A 16,867-nucleotide genomic window follows, 5' to 3' on the forward strand; every position below is an offset into this window, starting at 1 on the left:
GATTAAAGGATCAAAGGTGTTTGCCATCATGCCTGACTTGTTTGCTTTCTTCAGGACCGAGCGGCTGTACCTGGTATGCTGAAACCTGGAGTTGGGACTCTGGCCAGTTATAGGCATATTCCAGGATAAAGAAAGGCCTAGACACTAAAAAGTGGGACAAGAGGGCTCAGTGGTCAAAAGCACTGGCTGCTTTTCCAGAGGATCAGGGTTCAATTCTCAGCACTCACATGGCAGCTCATAACCACCTGTAACTCCAGTTTCAGGTGGTCTGACACCTTCACACAGACATATACAGGCAAAACACGAATGCACATGAAATAAAAAGTGGGGCAAAAAGTATCTGAAAGACTGAGGTACAGGAAGATGAGAGCCTGGCAAATGCGACACTTCCCAGATATAACTGCAGGCCAGGAAGGGTGGGCGCAGTCTGAGACTCCTGCAGCTAGATTCAGTGACATACAAAGCATCTGCAGGAACTACAAGCCCTACAACAGTATCTCAAAGAGTAATGAGAAGAGTGGCAGAGCTGTGAACAGTCTGTGCAGATGTTCAGAAGGAAACGATGCTGGCTGGAAGAACCTCTGGTCAGTGACCAAGGAAAGAGTCACTTACCTACTCCCTTCTCTCATCAGGTCGACCAAAAGTCAAAATTAAAGGATTTGAAGCCAGGCACACAGAAAATGCAGATTTGAAGTGAAGAGGCAGAGGTAGTGACCATGGACACTTACTGTCCCCACGCTTCTAGAGTGCCACTTCCCAGTTCTCTCTCTCCAGACTCTAGGTCCACCAGAGACCTGAAACACACACACATTTCTTTCACGGAACAAATGCTACACATCAGTTCACATATACTCCCCTCCTAATTTCCTAAACACCCTTTCAAAGGTGTTAAGGATTGTGCATGTATCAACATCAGAGAGTTTTGATCACCAAAACATCCAGGCACAGTCAGAATTACATGGTCAGGGACACACTTGTGTAATCCCTGTCAAATGAATTAAGAGCTTTATTTCTTTTTTATTTTTACTTTTATGTTCTTGGTGTTTTGCCTACATGTATGTCTGTGTGAAGGTGTCAGATTCCCTGGAACTGAAGTTACAGACAGATGTGAACTGACATGTGGGTGCTGGGAATTGAACCTGAGTCCTCTGGAAGAGCAGTCAGTGCTAAGCAATCTCTCCAGTCTCTTGCTTTCTTTCAGCTCAGAGACTGTAAACCTGACTAAGAGACTGAGTGCCTTAGACTTTCTACTGCCACGATGAACACCATGACCAAAAGCAACTTGGGGAGAAAAGGGTTTATTTCATCTTACACTTCCAGGATAACAGTCTACACCGAGAGAAGTCAGGGAAGGCACCTGGAAGCAGAAGCCACAGAGGAGCACTGCTTACTGGCTTGCTTCTCAGGGTTTGCTCGGCTTCCTTTCTTTTTTTTTTTTTTTTGGTTTTTCAAGACAGGGTTTATCTGTGGCTTTGGAGCCTGTCCTGGAACTAGCTCTGTAGACCATTCTGGCCTCGAACTCACAGAGATCCGCCTGCCTCTGCCTCCCGAGTGCTGGGATTAAAGGCGTGCGCCAACATTGCCCGGCTTCGGCTTCCTTTCTTATACCACCTGCCTAAGGGTGGCATACCATACCATACCATTCCCCAGGCCCTTGGGCATTACTTGCCTACATTCATCATTAATCAAGAAACGCTAAACAGACTTAACTACATACCAATTTTAAGGAGGCATTTTCACTCAGTGATTTTTTTAAAATATTTCTTATGGTTTATTTAACTTTATTTTATGTGCATTGGTATGAAGGTACCAGATCCCCTGCAACTGGATCTTCAGACAGTTGTGAGCTGACATGTGGGGCTGGGACTTGAACCCAGGTCCTCTGGAAGAGCAGTCAGTGTTCTTAACCACTGAGCCATCTCTCCAGCCCTCGCTCAGCGATTAAGAGTACTGCCTACTCTTCCAGAAGACCTGGGTTCAATTCCCAGCACCCATAAGGCAGCTCACAACTGTCTTAACTCCAGTTCTGCAACAATTCCACAGAGACGTACATTTAGGCAAAACACCAATGCACTAAATAAATAAATAAAACATTTAAAAGATTTCCCTCCCCCTCAATGTTTCTGTCAAGCTGACAAAACAACAAACAAAAACAACCAGCACACTGAGACTCTGAAACTTTCTAAAGGTTCACAAAATATTTTAACTCATATCTTTTCCTGAAAATAAAAATCACAAAGAGAGAAAGCGAGCATCAATGCCTTCATGGACAGGCCACTGGAATCCTCAGGGTGTAGAGCAATGGATCTCAACCTTCCTAATGCTGTGACCCTTTAATACTATTCCTCATGTTGTGGTGACCCACAATCATAAGATTATTTTCGTTGCTACTTCATAACTGTAATCTTGCTACTATTATGAATCGTCATGTAAATATCTGTGGTTTCCAACTGTCTTTAAACGATCCCCGTGAAAGGGTCGTTTGACCCCTGCGGGTCGCGACCCACAGGTTGAGATCCTTTGGTGTAGCGTCAAACTTGTAGCTTCCTCTCAATTTTGGTTTAGCGTGAAATTAACTCAAGCCAAAACTTGAATTATCTATAGCACTTTCTCAAAAACTTAAGTCTTAATTTTATCACCACGATGTAAAAGGGGGGGGGGGAATCCTTTCTTTCTACAAAGTCACAAGAACGCACTTGCCATAGCTGACTGGTTTTACGAAGCCAGAAGTGTCTTTTTAAAAAACGGCACTTAATCTTATCCTAATTAACTTCAAAACAAATGACTTCCCCTTTTATAAACACCAGAATAGCGACAGCAGCTCCTCCTGAGGCTCCTAGCTGCAGGGACTAGCGCACGAGCCTCGTGAGAACCTTCACACAGAGCGAGGACCCGCAGCCATCCCAGCAGAGACGAGTGGGTCGCCCAAAAAGGACAAAAGGAACAAAAAATGACGGCAGGTACTGAGAGCAGGAGGACGTTGCGGAGCCAAGGCGTGAGTTAAGTTTGTGTTCGGAAAGCCTCGGTAGTCAGACCCAGAAGCACACGCTACAGCCAGGCACCAAGAAGCGTGACACCGACTCGTGTCACCGCCGCACAGGCTGCCGGCGCCCCTTCCTGGACACGCACGCCGACCGGCACCGGCTTGGGGGTGCCACGACGTGGCGGGAGCCGGGCACCTGATGAAAGATCACTCGGGGCGTCCCGCTGCCGCTCCTCTCCGCGACCTGGGCCAGCCGGGGGCGCGAGGCACAGCTGTCAGAGGCCCGGCCGGGTGCACTGACGGGACGCAGCCCCCGCCCGGCCCGCCGCGCACGGACAATGGCGCGGTCCCCGACCCTGGCGCGGCGCCGGCCGTCGAAGACGCCGCTGAAGCGTCCCGCGCACACTCACCTGAGGCGCCGGCTCCGAGCGGCGCAGCGCGGGCCCGCGGGCTGCGGACAGCGCGACGGGCGCGCCCATTCATTAGCCGCTTTGTCTGCCCCCGCCGCCCCTCCCGCCGCCCCAGCCCCGCCGCCCGCGACGACGCCGGACGCTGCGCCCCTCCCAGGGCCCCGCGCGGGTCGGGGGCGGGGTCCGGGGCGGGGCTGGCGCGCGCAAGCGCAATCAGTGAGCACCTGCCCCGCCTTGGGCTGGGCCCAGAGGACCGCGGGGTGGGCTTGAGCCCATTGGGCAAGGCACATGGGGCGGAGCCGCGAAGACGACGCAGGCGCAGTCTCCCGTCGCCCCCCCCCCTCCCGGAGGACGGGTTCGCCGGCGCAGTCTCCCGCACTGGGCCTTGGTGCCGGCCTCCTCCGTCCAACCACGCAAGCGCGGTCCGGCGCACCTGCCCCCGGCAGGGTTTCGTCCACAGACTACGCAGGCGCAGTCGACGCGGCGGTTTGTTAGACTTGCTGCACGTTTGCGAACGTTCGGCCACCGCGGTTTCTTCTCCGGGTTGGGCCGTTAGTGGTGGTCCAGCGCCCTCCCAACGGTTGGCCGCGGGGCTTCCGGGCTTGTGGTCGAGATGGGCGTCCGCACGGAGCGTGCGCGCGGCCGGTAGCCCATGGGTGGAGGCTAGACGCAGCAGGTGCTCGCTGCACAGGGCCGGGGGCCCTGTTTGGGTAAAAGGAATATGGAGTTTGTGGTTGAAAGCCCCAGTTCATATTCCTGGGCGGACCAAGTAATTTCTACAGGGGGAATTTGGCCCAGAAATCCTTCTCTGATGACACTTGAGACCACAGCTTGGTATTTTTTGCGGAAGTTCTATCCTCCACTCGTTTTGCGATTTGGGGCGAGTTTTTTCTGTGATTTAGGATTATGAGCACAGCTCGGGGTTGGTGGCAGCTGTCACAGGTTGAAGCAGCTTGCTTGCCCTGATGCTCAGTCGTAAGTCAATGGAGATGCTTTGGAATTCTGTGTCAAGGCTAAAGGATGAGGCTTGAAGGAAAGGTGGTTTGGGCTGCCCGTGCACTGCGGATGGAACCTGTGGCCCATCAATCAATTGCTTAGAACCCCGAGTCTGGCTTCTCTGCCTTCCATTCAGGGCAGCTGATGTGTGTTTTTGAAGGTGGTGGGTCCATATCAGGCTAGATAGGGAACACCCTAGACAGCTCTGGGTGGATGTCCTCAGATTGCAGGTTCCTGTAGGGTACAGAAATTTTCAGTAATCTACCTCTTCATGTTGTCCCCCAAATCCACCCCACCCCACATCTCATAGCTTCACGAAGGATTTTAGAAGCTCTAGAACTGTTCTACACATGAATTCTTGGGGTGTACAGTTAAAAGTAGGGCCTGAAACAAGTAAAATAGCTAGGAGAGAGTGTGAGCATTTGTCCAGAGTGTCTCAGTCCAGCACGAGGCTTGTTTGTCTCCCTTTGTGCTGAAACAACTGCCCAAACTGTTCACCTAGAGATGGCCCTGCAGGCTGGGTGCTCTTAGTGCTCCTAGCCCTGCCCAAACTCTACAGGGGAAGACGGAAAAGGGAAGTAGAAGGGCAATGAGGCTGCTTGCCGGGTGTGCGGAGAACAGGCTTCCCCTTTGGTGACTTGCATAGTGTCAAGATGTCCAGGGGTCTTGGAGGGCCAGGGCACATTCGCATGTCCCTAAGGACCGTATAAAAGGCAAGCAAAGAATGGCAAAAGACGAAGACAACTTTTGAAATCCTATATGGCTCTTATTGACTATGTCAGAGTGAGGCAGTGAGCCTGGCAAAGAGGAAGTGGATGCTACAGGCAGGCAAGGCATGAGCCCTTTGAGAGTAACTGTCCCTGGGAAAGGCCGGAGCAGGCAGAGCTGTGGCTGGCCAGAAACTGGCTGGTGTGGCTGTATTTATACCTGATTTCCAGGAAGATTGAAACCTCAGCACAGGAATCCCCTTGGGTCCTGGAGAAACGGTCTAGTCGTGACTTCTTGCATCTCAGCTTCCACAGAACCACCCAAAAGAAGAGGGTCTGTTGCTCTAGGGCCCATAAAGGGAGTGCCTGTCAGACTTCTTATATGAGGAGGTGTTTGCCTCCTTCTTGCTCAAGGGTAGAAGTCCGGGCCCCTGTTTCCATGTATGAAGGAGCCCCCAAGGGCTTTCACAGTCTGCTCCAGAATGGCTGTCCTGATCCCTGGAGTCTTGGAGCTACACCAGTGGTCACTAAATAGTCCAAAGACACTGATGATTTATGGGAATTACACGGATGCTGGATTAGTTGCTCTTCTCTTGCTGTGATCAACTGCTCTGACAAAAACAAGGCAGAAAGAATTAATTTCGGCCTACAGTACCAGGGTACAGCCCATCCTGGCAGGGAAGGCGTGGCAGGATCATGAAGCAACTAGTCACTTTGCGTCTGCAGTCAGGAAGAAGAGACCAGTGAGTGTGGGGACTGAGACCCAAACCCTCCTTTAGAGTGAGTCTTCTTCTCAATTTAGCCTAATCAGATAATCCCTCACAGGCACGCCCAGAGGCTGGCCTAAATTATCCCTTGGTCTGCCTTGAGGCTTGTGTCCTAGGCAGTTCTAGAGCCTGTCAAGTTGACAGCATGAACCATATGACAGGTTTTAACAGGAAAGTGCAGGCCCCAATCAACGGCGTGCTTTGAACTCTGGCCAGGATACTGACCTATGCTGGGCTTGGGTTCTAGTTCTGTCACTCACCCTCCCAGCCCTGCTGCTTATGTTAGGTGAGGCCTCTGTTTCCCATCTGAGAAATGGAGCGGGTTGGGAAGAGCTGTATCCACCACAGCTCCCTGCTCTGATGGTACACCAACTCTGTCCAGATGGGCAGCCAGGGATGAGCCACCCTGATGGCCAAACTACCTAAATGAAGGGGTGAGAAGTCCAGATAACAGGAAGGAGTGCAGATATTCGCACTGGAGAGAATACTGGGCTAAGTGTTTCCAGGTTCTTGGTCCCTAGTTCAAGAGTGAAATGAAAAGGAGTTCAATTTCCAGTAATCACATGGTGGCTCAAAACTATCTACAATGGGATCTGAAGCCCTCTTCTTTCATGCAGGTGTACAGGCAGATAGAGCACTCATATGCATAAAATACATAAAATCTCTAAGAGTGAAATAAAAGCCCACACAGATGATAAAGTAGCAAGGAAATTTCATTCAAATAATAGAACTATTCAGAACACATTGCAAGAGAATAATGGACCACACGAGTGAAGACACTCAAGGACACAATTTCCCTTTTAAAAAAAAAAAGTCGCCGGGCTATGGTGGCGTATGCCTTTAATCCCAGCACTCGGGAGGCAGAGGCAGGCGGATCTCTGTGAGTTCGAGACCAGCCTGGTCTACAAGAGCTAGTTCCAGGACAGGAACCGAAAGCTATGGAGAAACCCTGTCTCAAAAATAAAAAACAAAAACAAAAAATGTATGAGTGTTTTGCCTGCATGTATGTCTGTGTACCGCCTGCATGCAGTGCTTATAGAGACCAGAAGACCTCAGATCCTTTCGAACTAGAAGTACAGATGTTTGTGAGGCACCATGTGGATACTAGGAACCAAAATGAAATCCTTGGCAAAACCAGCAAGTGCTCTTAACCTGTAAGCCATAGGGCTTCCTTTTATGGAGTTCAAGAGAGTTTGGTTACTAGAGAGATCTGTGACATGGTTCTTTATCTTGATAGAGTGAATCATAAACTTTAATGCTGTATATATTCTTTCTCATAGTGCATCTGATTTTAATCTTGTCCACACCCAATTATTCACAGACATTAGATGGTAAGTAGATTCTCCTTAAAAGTTCACTTAGAGGAGATAGTTTGCTTTATTGTATGTGTGCCCAAACCAGTCAAGGTTAGATCACTCCACTACCTCTGCACCTGTGTGTTGAGAACATGTTTGTCAAGTTTGATGGTCCTAAAGGAGAAGAGAAACATATTCTATTGTTCAGAGTGGAGTGTGTTTGTAGCTAAATACAAGAGAAGCCTAGGTTGCGCAGTTGCTAGGTACAGTGCTCAGAGGGGTGTGTGCGTGTGCGTGCGTGCGTGCGTGTGCTTGCATGCGTGCGTGCGTGCGTGTGTGTGTGTGTGCGTGTGTGTGTGTGTGTGTATGCATAGTACGTGCAGGTGAGAGTCCTAAGCTGTTAAATGCATTATAAAAGGTTTGTGTGCATACTGTAAACCAAGTAGAGTCCCAGGTTGCCAAATTATTCCTTATGGTTGTCTGCCTCACTGGAGTGCTGGCTGGGTTTGGAGCCCCTTTCTGGGGACAGGTGACAAGGTATGCATGCAGGTGATGGGAAATGTTTGGATAACCACTGGGGTAATATGGAGGCAGTGAGATCACTGAGATACCCGAGGTGATAAAATTGGCACTGTTTGGAGAAGAACTACCTTCTGAGGAAGCTGGAGATAAGTAGCTAGAGATGCTGATAAGCTCAGGTGAGAGAGAAATGTGGGCGTTAGGGACAGGCAAAGGTTTTTAGTAGCAGTGAGAAGCACCAAAAGAACTTAAGCAGCCAAGGAAAGGTCATGTGACTGGGATGGGGTTTTGTGTACTCTGGAGGGAACTCTTAGGAAGTATTCAAGTACAAGGGTCCTATGCAGGAATGGGGAGAAGGGGCAAAGGAAGTGGGGGTTTGAGGGTTTGCTACAGGGTCCCTGTGGGGGAAGGATAACGGGCTCCATGGGAAAGCTGGACTGACTGTGGATACTGAAGATTCAGATAGGCCCATGAAAGACAACAGCTTCTAGAGGCCTTGGTTCGGACTTGTTTTCCAAGATGAAAATAAAATTTTCAAAAGATATTGTTGACATTTTGTTGTTTGTTCATTTTGAGACAGGATTTCTCTATATAGTCTTGGCTGGCCTAGAACTCACTGTAGATCAAGCTGATTCTCCTGATTGCTCTACTAAAGGCTTGTACAACCATGCCTTGCTTTTGATTTTGGTTTTGAGAATGGGTCTTACTAAGTATTCCAGGTTGACTTTAAGCTTGCAGTGATTTTCCTACTTCAGCCTTCTGAGTACTGAGATTATAGGTATATGGTATCGCAGAAATTACTTTTTGTTTTGTTTTTTGAGATAGGGTTTTTTTTTTTTTTTTGGTTTTTCGAGGAGCCAGTTCTAGAACTAGCTCTTGTAGACCAGGCTGGCCTCGAACTCACAGAGATCCACCTGCCTCTGCCTCCCGAGTGCTGGGATTAAAGGCGTGCGCCACCACCGCCCAGCTTTGAGATAGGATTTTACTGTTTGAGTTCACAGAGATCCACCTGCTTTCACCTCACTGTTAAGGTGTGAGCCTCCACAACCTTCTGAGTGGTTTCAGTTGTTTGTTTGTTTGTTTGTTTTGTTGGTTGGTTTTGGTTTTTATGTTTTGTAACCGTGGCTGTCCTGGAACTCACTTTGTAGACCAGGCTGGCTTCAAACTCAGAGATCCGCCTGCCTCTGCCTCCCAAGTGCCGGGATTAAAGGCATGCACCACCATGCCCGGCGTCTGTTGAGTTTTAAAGAAATTCTTTTTTTTTTTTTTTTTGGTTTTTCGAGACAGGGTTTCTCTGTGGTTTTGGAGCCTGTCCTGGAACTAGCTCTTGTAGACCAGGCTGGTCTCGAACTCACAGAGATCCGCCTGCCTCTGCCTCCCGAGTGCTGGGATTAAAGGCGCGTGCCACCACTGCCCGGCAAAGAAATTCTTATTTTTTTAAATCATGAACCATTTCGTGGATTTGCATGGCATCCTTGCACGGGGGCCATGCTTATATTTGTATCCTTTTACTTTCAGTATATGAGCTGCTGGGTGGAGCCCTGGAAAAGCTAAATTCTGTATGCCAATCTTCTTGTCAAGATGGGCGGAGTGCAAATATTTTCTCCTATCTTCAGTTTACCTTTTTAGTTCCTTATAGAGTCTTGTGTAGAGTAAAAGCTTCAGCTTTGGTTAAAGTGCCATTTATCAATATTTCCTTTTTAAGATCATGCTTTTGATATTCCATTTAAGAGATGGCTCAGAGGTTAAGAGCATTGTCTGCTCTTCCAAAGGTCCTGAGTTCAATTCCCAGCAACCACGTGGTGGCTTACAACCATCTGTAATGGGGTCTGGTGCCCTCTTCTGGTCTGCAGGCATACACACAGACAAAATATTGTATACATAATAAATAAATAAGTATTTAAAAAAAAAAAGAAATTATTGCCTAAGCTGGGCGGTGGTGGCACACGCCTTTAATCCCAGCACTCGGGAGGCAGAGGCAGGCGGATCTCTGTGAGTTCGAGGCCTGGTCTAGAAGAGCTAGTTCCAGGACAGGAACCAAAAGCTATGGAGAAACCCTGTCTCGAAAAATAAAAAAAAATTAAAAAAAAAAAGAAATTATTGCCTAATTCTAGATGCCAGAGACTTTCAGCTAGTGCTTTTTGGAAAGGATAATAGATTTCTATTTAAATCCTTTGTTCAGTTTGACTAAATCTTCACATAAAGTATGATATACTTAGGTTGCTCTCCTCCTCCTTCCTGTCTCCTTCCTCAGCTTCCCTTAAGAAGTTAGGTGGAGCCGGGCGTTGGTGGCGCACGCCTTTAATCCCAGCACTCGGGAGGCAGAGGCAGGCGGATCTCTGTGAGTTCGAGACCAGCCTGGTCTACAGAGCTAGTTCCAGGACGGGCTCCAAAGCCACAGAGAAACCCTGTCTCGAAAAACCAAAAAAAAAAAAAAAAAAAAAAAAAAAAAAAGAAGTTAGGTGGACTAACTTTTTCCTGCTTTATACACCTTTCCTAAAATTGTTATAGCTGCCATTTTTATAATAATGTTGTATCTATCCAAAAATATTGCCCAGATTTTTTGTAGTAATTAGGTTAAATTAAAGGTAAATTTGGAGGAAATTGATTTTTTTATTATTTTGAGTATCCTAGTCCGTGAACATATTATGTCTTATTGATCTATTTAGAACTTTTTCTTTCTTTCTTTTTTTCTAACATCAAGGGAGAATTTTATTAGTATTTAAAAGAAAAACACCCCAGGGCACGCAAGTTGTAAATCTCTATAACTGCCCAAAGGTGGGAAATAGAAGAGAGAAGGAAAAAGCCATACTGATTGAGTTAAGATGGCACAGAGGTCAGCGGCTTGGTTTTGGGCAGCCACATGGAGCGAGAGGGAAGCTTCAGAGAAAAGAGTAAAGAAAAGCATACTTCTGGCCGGGCGGTGGTGGCGCACGCCTTTAATCCCAGCACTTGGGAGGCAGAGGCAGGCGGATCTCTGTGAGTTCGAGACCAGCCTGGTCTACAAGAGCTAGTTCCAGGACAGGCTCCAAAACCACAGAGAAACCCTGTCTCGAAAAACCAAAAAAAAAAAAAAAAAAAAAAAAAAGAAAAGCATACTTCTGGCCTGCATTTGCAAGAAAGAGAAGAAAGAAAAATGAATAGTTTCAGTTGGGAGACAGAAAAGTGGGCAGACCTAGTGAACCTCATTGCAACTTTGTGGCAGCTCGTAGGGACTGCCAAACTTCTTTTTTGGGGGTGGGGGAAGTGGAAGGATGTTGGTTTTTTGAGACAGGGTTTCTCTGTGTAACAACTATGCCTGTCCTGGAACTCACTTTGTAAACCAGCTGACTTCAAACTCACAGAGATCCACCTGGCTCTGCCCCCTGAGTGCTGGGATTAAAGACATGCACGGCTATTGCTGTCCCCGCAAGCTTTGTTTTCTTAATCAGTGTTTTATAGTTTTCAATATACAAATTATATGAATTTTGTTAAACTTATATTTAATATTTTATTTTAAACCATTGTAAATGTGTTGTATTTTTAAATATCAGTGTCCCTATGTGTATTGCTAATAGGAAGATCAAATTTGCTTTTTTAAAATATTGTTTGCAGGACAGGAATATGGTACTTCATATGAAGGTACTAGCTGTGTTGGTCTCCTGACCCAGGTTCCATCCCCAGACCTTGGTAAATGTTGCATGTGGTTGTTTGCTTTCCCACAGCAAGGTGGGAGGTGGAGAGAAGAGAGTTACCCAGAAACTCCTGGGCCAGCTAATCTGGAGCCTGCAGTGGAGCAGTAGAAACGAGAAAAGACCTTGCTTCAACAAGTTGTAAAGCAAGAAGCCACTGTAGAAATTGTCCTTTGACTTCCACACACATTCTAGCACCTGCACTTACATGTACACAAAATAAATAAAAATTTTAAAAGTCATTTGTGTCTTGAGAACTTGCTGAGGTCACTTATTAGTTCTGGGAGGTTTTTTTCAAAAAAAAATGTGAATATATGTTTGAACAAGTGTGTGGTTTCCTTGGAAGAAAGAAAAGGGTGTCAGGTTACAGCTGGTTACAACTGTTTACAAGTATTGGACCTTGATATGCTAATAGGCACCACAGGCATCGGCTAATTGTAAACCCTACAGCTGGTTACAAGTATTGCTGCCTGACGTGGGTGCTCGGAATCAAACCCCATTCCTCTGGAAGAAGAACAAGTGCTCTTAACTGCTGAGAGAATGAAAATGAAGACATGGCTGCTCCTAGTTAGGGTTGAGAAGGTTTTATTGTAGATTTGAGGGAAAATAGAGCCAGAGGCATCTGGAAGGTTACAGGCTGAACTAGGCTATGAGAGGAGAGAGAGGGAAATGAGAGAGGAAGAGAGAGAAACTAAGAGAGCTCCTGAGAACGGAGAGAGGACCAAGAGAACAAGTAGCCAAAACGACTGGGTTATACAGGAGAAAAAGAGAAGCTGGGGGAAGGGAAGGGAAACTTGGGGGCTGGAGAGGTTTAGGGTAGTGGGTGGATCAGCCAGGAGGATTTGTGAGCCAGGACTGGGGGAGCCTAGAGGCTAACACAGACCTTGGTATGCTAATAGGCACCACAGGCTAGGCTAATGGAAGAGACATTTCCTTTTTGCCAGAGACAGGAGAAAGACTCCTTTTAGCAAGTAGGAACTCTCTCAAGTCCCTCAGGGAATGCTGTCTTTTGTCTAAATGCCAGACTGGGGGGGGGGGGGGATTTCTTAAGACCTAACACTGAGCCCTCTCTCTCCAAACCCTAGTTCTAGGAGAATTTTTGTGTTGGTAGTGGTTTTTTAAAATTTGTTTCCAACACAGGTTTGCTCTGTGTAGCCCTGACTGACCTGGACTGGCCTTGAGCTCAGAGATCTACCTGCCTCAGCCTCCTAAGTGCTGAAACTAAAGGTGTGTGCCACCACACCCACTCATGTGTCTCCTATTTCAGATCCCTATATAAAGAGAATGTTCTAATGCTGGGAACTGGGTTAGGGTCTTGTACATTAATCAAGCACACACTATGCCATTGAGTTATATGGCCAGCCAGAGATATTTTAAGGACTGTGCAATTGTAGAGACCTGATGAGTCCAAAATCCAGTGAGGGAGGCCAGGAGGCTGGAGACTAAGGAAGGAGCTGAATAAAGTTCGAGCCCAGTGGCCATCTGCTATATGACCAGAAGTAGCTGGTGTTGCAGAATACATTCAAAAGGAGCCTCTTGCTCTGGGGATGCTCCCTTTACTTGTATTCAGGCCTGCAGTGAATTGGCAGAGGCCTTCCCACATTATGGAGATCAATCTGGTTCACTCAGAGCTCACTGATTTAAGTGTAAATCATGCAGGAACATACAGAATGATGTTTGTCCCAGCACTTGGGAGGCAGAGGCGGGTTGATATCTGTGATTTCGAGCCCAATCTGGTCTACAGAGTGAGTTCCAGGGCAGCCAAGGATTTTACACAAAGAAACCCTGTCTCAAAAAACCAAAATGATGCTTGACTAAAATATCTGGGTAGGGTGACCCAGTGTCTTAGTTGTTGTTCGGTTGCCGTGAAGAGATACCATGACCAAGGCAACTCTTACAAAAGAAAGCATTCAATTGGGGGCTTGCTTACAGTTTCAGAGGGTTATCCATTATCACCATAGTGAGGAGCATGGTGGCAGGAAGACAGGCAGGCATGGTGCTAGAAAAGTAGCTGAGAGCTTTAAATCCTGGTCCATAGGCAGCAGAAAGAGACAGAGAGACAGACAGTCAGACTGATTGACTGACTGACAGACTGACTGGTCCTGGACTGGGCTTTTGAAGTCTCAAACCCCATTCCTGGCGACACGTCTCCTCCAAAAAGGCTAGGCCTCCTAATCCTTTCCGAGCATTTCAGCTACTGGCAAGGAAGCATGCAGATACAGGAACATTCTCATTCAAAGCACCACATCAAGAGACACTGATTAGCCATCATACTTCCCTTTTGATTTACAAGATGTGGGTGCTTCAGAATTTGACCTCCTATGTCTCCCCAATATCAGTACTATACTTGGTCTTCTTTCCTTGACTGAATTTTATCAATTTTATTCGTCACTTTAAAGGATCAACTTTTTATTTCTTGATTTTTCTCATTTTCAATTCCACTGATTTCTATCTTATTTCATTCTTTTCGTTTTGGGTTAATTTTGCTCATCTTTGTCTAGGTTCTCAAGAGAGAGAGAGGTGAGAGAGACAGAGACAGGATTGCTCTGAGATACTGTTTCCTTTCTTTTTGAGATAAGTTCTTGCTATGTAAGCTTAGCTAACCTGGAACTCATTATGTAGACCAGGCTGGTATTGAACTTGGAGCAATCCTCTTACCTCTGTCTCCTGAGTTCTGGGATTACAGGCATACACAATGAAGCCTGCCCATGTGTTGTAGGAGTCCACTTGTGTGTTCCTGGCTGCCCAGACTCCCAAAATAACCACACAGAAACTTTGCTGCCAAAGTTTCAGCATATCTGTTTCTGGTGGTGGCTCCATGGCTTCTCCTTGACTCCGCCTTCTTTCTCCCAGCATTCAGTCTAGTTTTCCCCACCTAGCTCTACTCTTTTGCCCTATCACAGGCCAAGACAGTTTCTTTTTTTTTTTTTTTTTTTTTTTGGTTTTTCGAGACAGGGTTTCTCTGTGGTTTTGGAGGACAGTTTCTTTATTAACAATGGTATTCACAGCATACAGAGGGGAATCCTACATTACCTCCCCCTTTCTGCTTAAATAAAAAAGAAGGTTTTAACACAGAAAAATTACAAACAGAGCCGGGTGGTGGTGGCGCATGCCTTTAATCCCAGCACTCAGGAGGCAGAGGCAGGCGGATCTCTGTGAGTTCGAGGCCAGCCTGGTCTACAAGAGCTAGTTCCAGGACAGGAATCAAAAGCTACGAAGAAACCCTGTCTCGAAAAATAAAAGGAAAAAAAAAAAGAAATAAGAAAAATTACAAAACAGGTATCAAGCAAAAATTACAGTTACAATATTGATATCTACTTTATCTTTTATCATAACTAAGGAAAACTATAACTATATATTCTTCAGCTCCATCAGAGACTCCAGAATGACATAATATTACCTAAGTAAACAGAAAGTGCATTGTAAGCAACTTCCAAAACTCTAGAATTGACAGAGACATCTCGCTGCCTAGACAGTCACTCAAAGCTCTTCTGTAACATCTTTAGCCTACTGGCCCACAAGGATCCAGCAAACTTTTCCACAAAGCAGGAAATTTCAAAGACAGTTCTGCCTATATTGGCTGTTTGTCAGTCACTTTCTTCTGTGTCCTGCAGAATGTCTGACAGTCGATTTCATGAAGCAGGAACCCTGAAGGGCTGTCTCACTTTTTTAAAAAAAAATTATTTATTCATGTATTTTATGTATACACCAGAAGAAGGAATCCAATCCCATTACAGATGATTGTGAGCCACCATGTGGTTGTTGGGAATTAGACTCAGGACCTCTGGAAGAGTAGTCAAGTGCTCTAAACCACTGAGCCATCTCTCCAGCCCATGTCTCACCTTCTTTAGGCAGCTTCAGTAGTCATTTCTCTGTGGATCCTGAATGTCTAGTTCATAAAGAACAACATCAAACAGTCCAGTAAAGAGCAGTTTCTTGCACAAATGGTTAGCAAACTCCATACAGAGCCTCTTCATTGTCCATCTTCCTCTTGAAGCTATTGGTGCTGCCAGGAGCAGATTAAAACCCTTTAAATGCTATATTCTGAAGGTCTCTGAAAGTTGAAGACTACCTAACTAATTAAAATATATCTCTATAAATCTAGAAAACTTAAACATGACTAGATGATTATCTATTAACCTATATTTCTTAATTATACATTACATTTTTAAATGAGCTGGACGAACACAATACCTTAATCAAGATCAGAAATACATAAACACAGTATAACAAAATTGACCTTAAATTTATATCAATAAATCAAGATCCATGCCAATGCAAATCTCTATAGCATATCCCTCTTCAAATGTCAACAAACATTTATAAACAATATTTGGGAATTTGGGTGTAGTTCTCTCCAAACTGCTTCCTGCTTTTTTGTTGGGTGAAGTAATTTTTGGGGAGGGTCTTGGTACATCAAACCACATTAGTCTGAAAGAAATCCACAGGTTCTCATCTGTAAAAACAAAAGCAGAACCTATTTCCCAAAGCAACAAATCCTTAGACCCAAATTTGGAAGTCAAGATACCTTTATGTTGGTTTATCTTAGCAGCCCATACAATGAAATGTCTCTCTCTACTTAGTTTCTTCACAGTCAAAAAATTTAAAGAAAACACAATAATATATATAATCTAGGCTCTGTGATATTCCATCTTTACATGGCTTTTCTTACTCTATTACTTTTTCTACAAGTTTAATATTTATTTTATTATCTTTAATCCTTTAATCTATAACTGTCTGTATTCTTTTATATTACATCTACTGTCTCTTTCGTTTATTTTTTCCTCTTTCCTAAGCCTACATACATTTTTTAAACACACTGTTACCCATTAAGAGGTCTTTTTCATCTGAATCTATCTTTATTGTGTATCTGTAATCTTTTTTGATCAGGACCACTTCTTAAAACGTTAGACAGCTTGACTAGTACTAAGGCTGCTTTACCTTTTGGCTCTGCCTAGTTTGGCATGGTGGAGGTCCATTTATTGCCTCTAAGCCTGCCGGGTGGGAGTTGTCCTCACCACCTCAACTCTGGTAACCAGTTGGCCCATGCTGTCACCAAATAACTTGCAGCATGCTGCCCACAAACCCCATTCATGTGCTCAGCCTCATGAAAGAGCCAGAGTTTGTGCTGCCAGCACGGCCCAGGTAAGCCACCGGTTCAAAACCATGCTGCTTTTTTTCTGCTACTGATGAATCAGGAAGACTTCTCTTAAGGGAGCTGTAGCATGCTGCCAGCTGAAAAAAAAAATATGCAGCCAAACTTTGTGTTTTAGTGTCTAAGATTACTTTCCAAGCTTTCTCAGGTTTTATGTGGATTTAGCTAGCTCACGTTGGAGTGCCAATTTGTTGTATGAGGCTACTTGTTCATTTCCTGTCCACCCAGACTCCCAAAATAACCTCACAGAAACTGTATTAATCAAATCACTGATTGGCCAATCACTATAGCATATTCCTAGCAATCTCTTACATATTAAATTAACCCATTTCTATTTTTTTATATTTTACCCATGAGGCTCATG

General features: G+C 45.6%; 1 protein-coding gene and 1 non-coding gene across 3 annotated transcripts in view; both read right to left on the minus strand.

Annotated features, from left to right (window-relative positions):
* Zbed4 (zinc finger BED-type containing 4) overlaps nt 1-3,489 on the minus strand; it is a 28,391-nt gene extending 24,902 nt beyond the window's left edge. Inside the window, exon 1 of one of the 2 annotated variants that reach the window (XM_041672574.1) lies at nt 3,394-3,489. The gene's annotated coding sequence lies outside the window, so the exon portion shown is untranslated. Of the gene's footprint in view, nt 1-612; nt 698-3,393 lie in introns of those variants that run through there. The other variant, XM_041672573.1, reaches the window with a different exon arrangement.
* A 5,626-nt stretch (nt 3,490-9,115) lies between these two features.
* On the minus strand, nt 9,116-9,219 carry LOC121461586. The gene has a single exon (XR_005976202.1). It is a non-coding gene; the product is annotated as a U6 spliceosomal RNA (small nuclear RNA).
* Nucleotides 9,220-16,867: the final 7,648 nt, after the last annotated feature.

Source organism: Microtus oregoni, unplaced genomic scaffold, assembly GCF_018167655.1.
Source record: "Microtus oregoni isolate MIOR12 unplaced genomic scaffold, Mior012 000022F_ref0000154, whole genome shotgun sequence".
Classification (NCBI taxonomy): Eukaryota; Metazoa; Chordata; class Mammalia; order Rodentia; family Cricetidae; genus Microtus; species Microtus oregoni.